This window comes from Lepidochelys olivacea (genome assembly GCF_965140295.1).
Source record: "Lepidochelys olivacea isolate rLepOli2 genome assembly, chromosome: 4".
NCBI classification, from domain to species: Eukaryota; Metazoa; Chordata; order Testudines; family Cheloniidae; genus Lepidochelys; species Lepidochelys olivacea.
The window spans coordinates 72,406,836-72,420,238 of record NC_140414.1 but is presented as its reverse complement, the minus strand read 5'-3'; positions in this window follow the sequence as shown (position 1 = coordinate 72,420,238).

Here is a 13,403-nt window from a genome sequence, read left to right as displayed (position 1 = left end):
CCTCTGATTTTCAGGAAACAATGTCACCTAGTATGGCTGGTCCCCAGTTATTCCAGCCCTCCAAAACACAATGGCAGCCCACATTTGACTTGACTAGACTGAGAAGCCCTCTCAGTTTGTTGGAGTGGTGGGGGAAGGATGATGTTTAGGCTTTTCTCTGCCCACACCCTCTTCTGTGCTTGCTTGTCATTTGGTTACTCTCTTTTGGTTTCCTGTGCACCATACATTGGAAGGGATGATCAATATCAGTAGCTATTAAAATGGCTTTTTCCCTTCCTTTCTGCACAAATCCAAGGATGATTCTTCTCTCACATTACTTTTATAGCACCATAACACCAATAACATAATGCAGTTACTCATGATTTACCCAAGTGTGAGACGTGAATCAGGCCCAAGATATATACAGTATAGGCTCTGATCTTGTAAAGATGAAGTTAATGGGACTGTGCGCAGCATGTAAAGTTAAGTATATGAGTTGGGCTACCTTTCTCCTCATTGCTTGAACTACCATTTAACTGACAGTGGAAGAAAAGGATGTGGCAGGAACATATGATTTTTCTCCAATGCTGTTGGAACAGATGGGTTGTGAAGCACATTGTGGAATCTATCAAGAACCCTTAGAACTTCAGGGAAGCTACCTGAACCCTGAGGATGTTTCAAACCAAGTCAGACCATCACCTAAAAGAATCACTAAGTATACAGCAGGCATATTTGAGAAAGAAATTTGAAATGCCCCAGGAATTGATCAGCATGAAACTGATGAAGTTGAGTCACCTGGACCATTAGCAAAGATAAGATACTGAGGGCAACAATCCCTGGAGAAGAGAAGCTGCAGGCAACAGTGGGAACAACTGCTGGAATTGTGTTAGGCCTAGTTCTCCAAAACACATACAGCCATTCTGCTGTTTTTATTAATGTTTCAAAAAGGAATACAAATAAGAACCTAATTGAATAGGGGGGAAATGATTGGGTTATTGTGTGAGAATGATAACTCTGATGTAAATACTGTAGAGATGAAGACCACTTTCCATTTATGTTGTCTTTAAAAAATTATCAATACCTTACACAGCCATCTCTATACTTCAACCACTCTGTTACCTCTACCAAATTCCCCTCTCCCAGTTACTCCATTACTCTTAGCCCATATTCTTTCATTCACTCATTTAGTCTTCTCAAGTTGAGTCTCAGGATTCAATCTCTATTGCTTTGAAATTTAGACACAGTACCACTTGACTCATGCTTTGAAAGTCTGCCAAAAGTATCCCACAGGCCACCTTTTAGTCCTCAGAACAGTCAAGTTTTCCTGTACTGCACCAGGAACAAAGGTCTGGCGCACCACATTGTGAGAGGGCACAGGAAGTCTGGGATACGAATGCTTGGACTTGGGCCTGCATAATGAAGTATAGATGCTGGAACCCCAGGTTGGGACCCTAGGTTCAACAATTTGTAACCTGGGGTAGATGATCAAGCCTAAGATTAACAAATCCAGGGTTTGGTTTCAGAGTGGTAGTCGTGTTAATCTGTATCAGCAAAAAAAATGAGGAGTACTTGTGGCACCTACATTTGTTAGTCTCTAAGGTGCCACAAGGTACTCCTTGGTTTTTTTTGCAAATCCAGTGTTTGTTCACTTTAGTTCTACTAACCCTGATCTTACACTGCAGTGTAGACATATCCTATGTGATCTAAGACATAAATGGAACAATTCATGAGCATAAAGTCAATAAAGCTTCTCACAGGTCTAAATTTAAGCACACACACAATTGTTTTCATGATTAAAGCTCTAATTTGTAAACTAGCACACAAGAAGCAAAATGAATGGAGAATCAGACACAGTGACTATAGTCAAACTATAAAATCTAAAACATGGAACCCTACTTCTAAATAATTACACCTTTGCAGCATCCTACTTTCCCTTCATTTCTAAACAAATAACCCTAATGTACTACTTACACTCTTAACTTTACACTACCTATCTCTTTCTTACTCTAGGTTTTTGGACCTCCATATCTTTCTTTCCTTTCCAGTTATATTACAGCCCTGATCAATTGCCTCTCACTAACAAAAGAAGTAAAAGACCATTTATCCTTCCTGTCAGAGGTTTTTAGGCTATTGCAGTTAGCTGGCATATCCAGCCACTCTAACAGTACCTTTACCTGTATACAATTAAGGAACTATCCCTTAACTTATTTAGATTATATTTTAAGTGGCTCTCATCTTCTAGCTGCTGATAAATATGTTTTAAAATATTTAAAAAATAGAATAGCAAAAAATCAATACCAATGCACACAAACTTATCCATTCAACTCAAAACCATCTGCTTTTTTCCCAAAACCAGCTAAGCAATCCCCTCACCATAATGTAGTAACCTCCCACAGCAAACTGTCCAAATCCTTCTATTCATGCCATCTGTCTGAGAAAACAGGTGAGCCTTTCAGCAACCCTAAAGATTGCCCAGTCTTGGGCTGTTGGACTCAGGGGACCTGAGAACCCTCTCACTAAGAAGGCCCTGCAACCAAACTATGGGATACTGGTGTAACATTGTTTAATAAACTCAGGGGATCTCTAGCAGAGGAAACCTAGGGACTTATTCTCCTCTCACATACGCTAATTTTCCTTCCATGTAACACCATTGACTTTAATTGCACTATTCCTCATTCACATTCATGTAAGTCAGAGGAGAATCAGGCCTATAGTTTCTTGTATTGTGTCGTTGTGCTAGACTCTGTACAGACACAGAAGAAAAAGCGCTTAAAGGTAATAATTTGTCTAAATGTATAATATAACATTTGTGTATGTTTATTATTTGTTTCACTCCCCAAGGGTTCCCTGCGAGGCAGAATGAAGGCAGCGGGTTGTGTAAGAGCAAAGGCCGGTCCAAAGGATCTGCTCACTCTCTCTCCTCCCAAACCACTGCCTCTGAGTTGCTTTCAGCTGTGCAAGATCAACCAGGAAGCCGCAGGCAGTCTCCAGGGGGAGTATCGCCTCCTTCTGCCTGTACAGCTACCCAGCCCCGGGTGCAGATTTTTTTCTAAGGCTATTTCTACACTTAAAACTCTACCTGTGCTGCTGTGGCACTTCTCCAGCAATGGGATGGGTTCTCCTGGCCCTGCAGCTAATCCACCACCCCAAGTTGCAGGAGCTGGGTCAATGGAAGAATCCTTCTGCCGACCTAGCACTGTCTGTATTGGTGATTAGGTCAGCATCTCTCAGGGGGTGTGGATTTTTCAAGCCCCTGTATACATTGGGGTTGCGTTCTTGAAAAGGGTGATGGGGAATTTTTCCCCAAAAGAAATAATGGAATAAGGGAGGTGGGAGGGATGCATTCACAACTTCACCACACTCGCCTGTGACAATGCTCTTTTCTCCTAAACCACGGGTGGGCAAACTTTTTGGGCCGAGGGTCACATCTGGGTGAGGAAATTGTATGCAGGGCAGGGGGTTGGGGTGCAGGAAGGAGTGTGAGGTTTGGGAGGGGGTGCGGGTTGCAGGAATGGGCTCAGGGCAAGGGATTGAGGCAGAGGAGGGGTGTATGAGGTGGCTCAGGGAAGGGGGTTGGGGTACAGGAGGGGTGCAAGATGCAGGCAGGGAGTTGGAGGGCAGGGTGCAGGAGAGGTTCAGGCTCCGGCCCGGAGCTGCTTACCTAAAGCGGTTCTGGGGTGGCAGTGGCATGCACCAGGGCAACAGCAGGCCCCCTGCATGCCTGCCCTGGCCCCACACCGCACTGTTCCGGCAAATGGCCTGAACCACGTCCCTGCGCGGCCCCTGGGGCGTGGGGGGGCACAGAGCTCCACGTGCTGCCCTTGCCACACCTCCAGGTACCTCCCTTGAAACTCCCATTGGCCACAGTTCCCCGTTCCTGGCCAATGGGAGCTGTGGGGGAGCGGTGCCTGGAGGCAAGGGCAACGCACGAAGCCCTCTTCTCCCCTGCCCCCGGGGCCCCAGGGATGTGGTGCCAGCCGCTTCTGAGAGCGGTGCGGGGCGTGCAGCACCATGGGGGGCAATCCCACGGGCCGAATCCAAAGCCCTGAGGGGCTGGATCCGGCCCACGGGCCATAATTTGCCCACCCATGTTCTAAACAGTGTGCCTAAACAGTGTACCTTTTTACGACAGGCTATACAGTACACATTTTACACATAAAACGTTGAATAAAATAATGTAGAATCCTACTAACACCATTCAAACACATAGAACATTTTAATACAGTAAATACAGTACAGTAGTACAGTATAAAACAGTGTCAATTACGCTAAACGTAGGTAGGGGTGGTGGCTGGGTTTTCTTGGTCTGGCTTTTCCATGACTGGCTTTTTGGTTGCAGAAACCTTTAAAAAGGATTTTACCAATGTCTGCTGTCCTGCAAGAAACTTTGAATGATAGATCTCCCTGTAGCAAGCCATTGCATCATTGAGAGCCCTGGAGACTTTGGCAGACTGTTAATGAGAAGAATCACTGCTCTATATGATTTCCGTCATCTCATCCAGGAATCCAAAGAAACAAGAGAGATTCTTTGTCATCAGACTCCTGGCTTCCTGTCCTACGTCATTGGCATCATCGTCCTTGCTTTCCTCAGATATCCGTTGTTGATCCAGCTCAGTCAGTTCCTCATTTGTCATTTGCTCAACGTGAGACTCCAACAACTCCTGTACATCCTCCTCCTCCACCTCCTCAAAGCCAACATCCTTTGCCAACTTGACAATTTCCTGCTTGAGAGCAGGAATGGCATCAAATCCCATGAAGCTGTGGACAGCATTTTGCCATGCCAAACGCCATTCATACATTGCAAAGTGACCTCTTCTCATGATGAATCAATGTTTTTTATGCTGTTCAAGGTATTATAGGACTTCCAAAACTCCTTTACACTGGGCTTTCCTTCACCTGCCGTCTCCTTAATCAGCATGGAGAACTTTCTCCGTAGGTCATAAGCCTTGAATGTGGCTGGCGGACGTAAGTACAGTACTGTACCGTACAGTAGGGGGACGTGTTCGAAGTCACGTCGGTCCCAATCCATGCAAACAACGGACATGTGGATCAGGACCAATGTAAATCAGAACACATTCCTCTATGGATGAGCAACAGGTATCCGAAACAATGGCTAAGGGGGAAATGTATACCGGGGACCCCCTGTAGACCAGCCCTAAACCACAGTAAAGACTCCCCTCCCTTATGAGAATGCTTGCTCTACTGGCACACCTCACTTTGGGAACGAAGGACCTGACAGCGTCCCTTTAATTTAGGGTTAAGAGTAAGGTGCAGCACAGTTTGCTTCATTTTAGAGTCAATTGAAGTGTGTGCCTGATAAATAATTCATTGACATATTCCTAGATACACTGAGACATTTTCACCAGTAAACAGTAATAAGAATGCAAGATGAAGGAACATTTTTCTGACAAATTAACTGCCTAATTTAAGAGTCAGCTTTTATACTAAGACAATTTCAGGTTTCTCCATAGAACATGGGAAGAATCTGCAATGGGTCCGCTTTGCATCACAACACATTTTCTTTCATTTAAATGTGATTCATACAGTAGATAATTCTTTAGTCCTTTCTGTTCTTGGTGTCTGTTTGGGATATTCGCTTGGTGGTTTGTTCATTCCCTCCCCCCCCCCACCCCATCCATCCATTCATGTCTCTATGGACCAGATAACTGATCTGCAGCAGTTACATCTCTGTTGTATGAATGTACTACATAACTTTCTCATTTTAAATGATCAGTCTGGGAACTATATTTGCTAGAGATTCCTGGATACAAGCTTCCTCATCTGATCCCAGAATGGCTTCATCAGTTGCTCCCATGTGATCGTTCTGAAACCAGCTAAAAGTAATGCCGCTGATTACTTCTGTGTTTGATTATTCTCAATCAGGATAGACAGGCAGATGGAGACATTTTTGACTGCAGTAATAACTGTGTACAAGATCACAAGAAATGACAACCTAAAAAGTTTAAGGATCAGCTCTTCAGGTGGCTTAAATCAGTGTAGCACTCTAACTTTAACATAGCTACATCAAGTTATACCAGCTGAGTGTCTGGCCCATAATACTTTTCAATATTAATCTTTAGAGCTTAGGTCACTTTTACTTACTTGGTCTATTGTCTGAATTTGACCCACAGACTCAAAATTAGATTTTTAAAAGAACTGGAGATGTTTGACTTCTAATGCTTGCAGTTATGTATGCTAAGATAAGGGCAATCAAACTTCATGAGTCAGGCCTTAAACTGCTTGCTGTAGGGGTCAGGAAGGAATGTATTGCCTATCGTATAACCTGTTAGTGGCAATATTTTCTTTAGCCTTTTTCTTTTTTTTTCAAGTCATGCCGAAGGCAGGATAGCAGGATAAGTGAACATTAACACACCCGTGGTCCAATCTTGTATGGCAAATCGTATATCCTATTTGTACATTCCATTTATTTCTTGATTTTTCTCAGACTTTCCTCCTCACAACCTCTCCAGATGTGTCAGATGTTACCTGCTTCAAAGAGCTGACAACATATAAAAAATAGGTCAGTGTATATAAGGAATTGCCTTTTGAAAAGAAGATAAATAGGATGAAAACATCTGAGCTTTTCAGTTTCCAGAAACTGTAACTTCCAGTGTCTGAACTGTTTCACCCCCTGAAGTGCGTCACAAACCAAAGCCTCCTGAGTTTAGCCAAAGGGAAGATCAGGGGTCTTTACATCCCCATGTAGAAAGCAGAAATGAAGAGTAGTGGAGCTGTTTATCCACTTGCAGGGATTAGGGCAGTGGCAGAAAGACAGATCTCAGAAAACAAAACAAACAACATAAATCTGCTAGGAAGTCTCAGACTCTGCAACCCCATGACAAAAACCAAAGAACAACATTAGTAATATGACTATTAACATTTGCTTGCATTTGCACATCTCACTTCAGGTGGCTCTTTTCTTCCTAAAGGATGCCAAAGAACTTTACTAATTTAAAATCATAAATATCTAAAAGATTGATTTGAAGAGGGAGAGCCTGCTTCATATGTAATTATTCTACATGCAGACAGTCTCCTGGGTGCACAGTATAATCTTGTTTCCATTTATATACTGTAAAAAAAAAGTTGCACCAAATCTTCCTGGCTGCATCACCCATGTTTAAAATGTAATGGAGAAAAATAGCGACAGGATTTTCTCTTGGCTGGGTTCTGGAGACCACTTGCATTTGACCAACTATTTTAAAGGCTTTAATATTTTTTTATACCAGCCTCTGGTAGACTAAAGCCAAATGACTAAACCAACTGGCTACAGAAAACAATAGTAGAGGCTGAGGAGATCTTCATAATGCAAATGTAAATCTGAATTATAGACTATGAGAATGAACAGACCTAATAGATCATGCAAACCAGGGCAGGACCTGGTCCAACAGTGTTGTGACGAGCTTTGTCAATTCTTATTTAAATTGCTCAGCTGACAGTCTTCCACCACTTTTCTCTGGCAACCTTCCACAGTCTAAAATGTCACTGATTTCATAGCCTCTGACTCAATGTGAAAGAGACGGTGAGCAGACTGCAACAAGATTTAGTAAACATAATTTTAGTGTCCTTGTCTTTAGTGTTGACAGTATGCTCAGGCCTAAACAAAACAGAGGAAGACCTGGTACCAACCTCATAGAGTTTACAGTGTAAATGGACACAACAGCCACAAACTGCTCTGGATGATGCAAGGAAGGTAGTTATGATTTTTTTAAAATCTATGCATAATAGCACTTCTAACTTAGTTGCATTAAATTAGGAACTTTAATGGAAGATGTGTATTTTCAGGCTGAATTTCAAGGAAAACAGTGGTTGCCTTGTTAACTGCAGGTGGGAGGGAGAGCGATGTCTGAGGGGAGAATGGAAGAAAGCTTAAGATAGCTCTGTGAAGCAAGTTTAGTAGCATTGCTTTTTACTTTAGGCTGTAGATTTTCTTATTACAGAGTCTGCAAACCCTGATTTACACAAACTCCTTAAAGCTGCAATGAGTTTTTTGTAATGCCACAAAAAAGGCAATAGTCTTTTTTTATAGCTATAAAGACATTTTATGAATTACACTTTGGTGGGAATGAATTAGATTTTGTAGCATTAGAGCACTATTCCCCGTTCAAAGAGGATTATGGTAACTACAAGGGTTGTCATGAAAATCTTGTCAAGTTTGCCTTAGATTAATTGATAAGCGTACATTAGCATCTGTAGTATTAAATAAACCTTCATGTATCTACTGTAGGGAATACCTGGAACACTGCAGATACTGTGTTAAAGTTACTAAGGCCAGGTCTACACTACACATTTACATCGGTAACTCGGGTGTGAAAAATCCACACCCCTGTGTGATCTATTATATTGACCTAACCCCCGGTGTAGACAGTGCTACATCAGTGGGATAGCGTCTCCCATTGACATAGCTACCCCCTCTCATGGATGTGGACTAACTACACCCACGGTAGAAAGCTCTCATCAGCATAGGAGCATCTCCACTTAAGTGCTACAATGACGCAGCTGCACTGGTGCAGCATTTTTAAGTCGAGACCTGTCCTAAGATCTAAAAGCTTACAGAAGCAGCAATCAGAGTTGTAGTTGCTGGTGCTTCAGAGTAGAAAGAATGGAAAGTGGTGTTTTTAAATAGCAAAACAACAGCCCGAAGGTTACGCAATAGTTGTAACGGCTCATACACAGCATACCTGATGCCCATATCACATGGTCCATCATGAGATTCATCACCATAACAGCTCTACCTACCACGGCATCAACAAAATCCTAGGGTTGGACTGCTTCAGTTATTGGCCTGATATTTTCAGCCTTGTGAATAGGAAAACACCCAGCATAAACACAAATTGATTCTTCTTTGCGCTCCAGTCTGTTTTCATGTGACTAAGCACAAAAAGGAGGAATCGTACAGGGGATCTTCTCTTTATAAGAACAGGATATATTATGTGTGTAGTGGCTACAGTGTCCCCTGAAGTTGCAGTCTAAGGCCAAAGCCTTCAGTTCTTTATTTACTCCTGCAATATTCCCACTGAAATCTGCAGGATTCTGCCCCAAGTTGATCTTTTATATTCTTTGTGCTAGAGTGGCAACATAGAGAGAAACAATGGCAACAAAGAGCCTCTAAGCAGCCTTAAAAGTTTAGGGGCCAAATCCTCAGCTGGTGTAAATGGCATAGATCTACTGACGTTGTCGTACAGTGTCAACTTTAGGAAAATGCTGTCCTTGAAATCAGTGGGGCTATTCTGGCCTTTTCTTTTTCTTGTACTACAACATTCATTGGAGACATAATTCTAGTTTTCAGCTTCAGCTAAAGCCCTACTATTTTGTTAATTAAATACTTCCACCTAGAACTGCATGTAAATAACTGTTTGCATTTTTCCAGTAGTACAAGTTGACTTGTTTGCTACAAAAAGTAGACAAATAATGACAAAACTTCCTAAGGGAAAGTAACTACAGTACAATACTACTATCTCTTCTACCTCCTCTCTTATTCCCAATATAGAGAGAGGAAAAAAATTGAAACTAAGGAGTAGAAACAAGTAAAACTACAGAGATGATAGCACAAAAAGCATTTGCATATCTGGAAAAGTATTTAATTGAGGAATCATATTGCACTTTATTTTCTGCTGTATAAGTAAGTGCATTGCCTTAAATGATATCATCTGGGATTTCTAAAACACATTCACTTACCACATAGAAAGTTACTGCTAATTGCCCCATCTTTAGTAGCTAGTATTCTGTATGTGAAACATTTACCAGATACAGTCCATTGTAAAACACCACAAATCATTCCACTATTCGTTTGTCATTCTAGAGAAACTTTGTATTTCTTCATTTACTAGCAGCATTAGACGCTTGTTCAAGGACAGCCCTTTCTTAGTGAACCCATTGCAGGGGGATGTGAACTTTTTTAAAAATGGCTGTTGCTAGTCAGTTGAGACAGGCAAACTTTTTGGCCTGAGGGCCACATCGGGTTTCCAAAATTGTATGGAGGGCCTGTTAGGGGAGATTGTGCCTCCCCAAACAGCGAGGTGTGGCCTGGCCCCCTACCCCTATCCAACCCCTCCTGCTTCTTGCCCCTGATGGCCCCCCCAGGACTCCTACCCCATCCAACCCCCCATCCCCTGATGCCTCCCCCCCAGAACACCTGCCCCATCCACCACTCCCTGTCCCCTGACCGCCCCGAGACCCCCCCCTTACTGTGCCCTGTTGCCCCATCCAACCCCTCCTCTCATTCCTGACTGCCCCCCCGGGACCCCTGCCCCCATTCAACCCAGAGCACTGGGTCAGGCCGGGCTCTGCAGCTGCACTGCCCCAAGAGCTCGCAGCCCCACCGCCCAGAGCATTGCACCGGCAGTGCAGTGAGCTGAGACTGCGGGGGGGAGGGGGAACAGCAGGGGAAGGGCTGGGGTCTAGTCTCCCTGGCCAGGAGCTCAGGGGCCTGGCAGGAGGGTCCCCTGGACCAGATGTGGCCCACGGGTCATAGTTTGCCCACCTCCGGACTAGCAACAGCACCTTGTTTAAAAAAAAAAAAGTTGCATAAGGGGAAGAAGTAAAAGGCCAAGTTTATTCTTGGATGTAAACTGTCAGAATGCCCCTTAGGTCAATGCACATGTTTACAGCAGGCTTGAATTTGTCCCTGTCTTTCAGGCCATGTTTATCCCAAACTACCTCATTCCCAGACTCTGTTCCATGACCCACACAGCTTCCTTCCACCTGAAAACTGAGAGGTGGCACCATTTCTATGGTACCAGGAAGCATTTGCATGGGGTTTCAAAGATCTAGTCAGAAGAGACGGTGGCCAAAAACAAAGATACAAATACTAGAGATACTTCTATACTAGAGCTGTATGAAATGTTTGCAATGAAACCTGTAGCGTATGAAAATTGTGTACTATCTCTCAAAAGTCTGTGAACCCCTTAGCGTGTAGCCTATAGGATGGTTTGGGGCTTAAGAAATAAGTAGAAATTAGGTTTGGGGCTTAAGTTAGCCTAACTGTAGAAGAGTATGGGAAACTGAAGTTGCTACTGTGAGAAAGTTAGAGAGAGGTTGGAAAGAGTGTGTAATGAGTAAGTAAGATTTAGCAAGGACATGACTCAGAGTTATGTTACCATTTATGTATAAATAGCTTACGCAAGATTTTTAATGCGTGTTTTTGAGAATTGTGAATGTTATTTAAACGCTGTCTATTGATAGTATGAGAAGAACATTGGTGCAGACATTAATTTAAATAATGGGCAATGTCAAGAAAGCGGAAATAAGAAAGTGGAAGAAACAGAATTATGGTAAAGGACAGTTTTATGTTAATTTAATATTAAAGGAATAGTTTTGCTAAATTGTGGGGAAGCTCCAGTTAACATCAAACATTAGGTTCCAGGATTATAAGGCAGTACTTCACTTTGTTAGTGGATGATAACCCATTGATATGCTATTTCATCTCTGAATGTAAGCATGATTGTAGTTTTTGTTTGCTTAATATTTCTTTTTAAATAAAGTTTGGTGCATTATTCAAAGTGTTGCCTATTGGACCTCTACTAAATAAATGTTCTGTAATGGATCGAGAGGCTCAAACCTGAAAACTAAATTGGGTTTTATTGCACCCTTATCTTGAAAAACATAATACTAATTGGAAACATTTCAACATAAGGTGGCACTCATTGAAGTGTGTTACATCAAAAACATGTGAAATTCATTATATTACATGCATTTCACTTGAAACTTGGCTATAACGTTCAGATCCCAAAATTGGAGTGATAGTAGGTGTGAACTCACATGAACAGGTATGAAGACAACATTCAGACATCTGTGAAGCAAAAAGGGATTAGCTGTATAATAATCACTCATCCTCCAGAAAACTCAAAGAACTTCACAAAGATGAGTATCAGAACTCCTCTGCCTCAGTTTCCCCGAGGAAGAAAGTGAAGTACCCAAGACCACAAAGCAATCCATGCCATAGCTGGAAATAGAGCCCAGAGCTTCTGAGGCTCAGTCTCATGCTCTAGCCACTGGACCATACTGCTTCCCTGCACACTGCCCAGCATGCCCAGCTGTAATCTATGGCTATTCTGAGGCCCATTCTCTTGTTTCCAGGGCCAGAAGTGTGGACGCCTTTGCGGAAGAGGGGAAGGAATATTTCATATCACTCATTAGTAACCTGTGCCCAATAGCCAGGTTAAAGGTTAAAGGATTATGGCTGTGAGGCAAGGTCCTGTAAGAATGAAATGTAAAAGCATAGGGGAATCTGGAAGTGACACAGTGGCACTCCCATCACAGGATAGCATAGCAACATCTGGATAAAAGCATGGCAAGCATCTTACTTTCTCTCACATGGCCAAGTCATAGCATTTTGTTTGTTGTGCAACCACCTGTTGACCTGATAGTGTGTGAATGATAGGTGTCTGATATCACCACTGCAGCACACAAGATGCTAATTCTGCATCATGGCAGGGGGTTAGACTAGATGACCTTTGTGGTCCCTTCTAACCCTATGGTTCTAAGATGAATTTAATATTTCATTGCTTAGGGAAATCTACTTACCCTTGAAATAACCAGTCTGCTTTTCTAGACTAGTAACATGACCACTTTTACCAAGAAATCTTCCTGAACCAAATGCCTACATTTGAATACCGCTGAACTTGGAGGATGTGTTTACCCTGTGCATAATAATTAGGCAATACTCTTTATGTCTCTCCAGCATAACTCTTCTAGCAGTTTGAGAGTCCTGGTAAATAAATCAGACTTATATAATCAAAGTTCCATTATTCCTGAGAAGCCCAATATCTGTTCACATCCACTTTTTCAATTTGTTTTATTAAATATTGAATTTGGTCTGTGCTGGTGTGGTTGCATGTACATGAGTTTGAATCTTTCCTATTTAGCTCTGATAGCTGAGGTCAGGTGCTTTGACTCATTTAGCCCTTCAGTAAACTGTCATATAGCTGTTTCTGCCTAACAGGCATCTGGAAATGAGATTTACACAATATTTTACTTGTGTAAGTGGATAAACAAGAACAGATCAATTCATCACTTTCTAAGATCAGTAGAAATGAGAGGAAACAGATCACCCATTCCTGATTTTAATTTTTGCCTTAATTTCCCAAAGGAAACTGGAAGGAGCTCAAAAAGGCTTGTGACATACTGTACTCTCAATTAGTTTCTATTGAATCAGTACCAGACCAAAAAGAAACATCCTTCTAATAGGATGTAGCGAAATAATCTGGAACCAAAATTAATTTGACATACTTTAGCCTAACATCTTTCTTTACTAATGCTTGAATGTTATTTCATTATGTTCTGTTGAATAATTTTCAGCTTTAATCACCTTTTCTTTTTCTTCCTTAGTTTTTAGTTGCTAATGTCACAGTATATATACCTACTATATAGTAAATGGAAACAAGCAGACTGTTAGAGCATTTATTGTGTAATAAATTGATATGCAT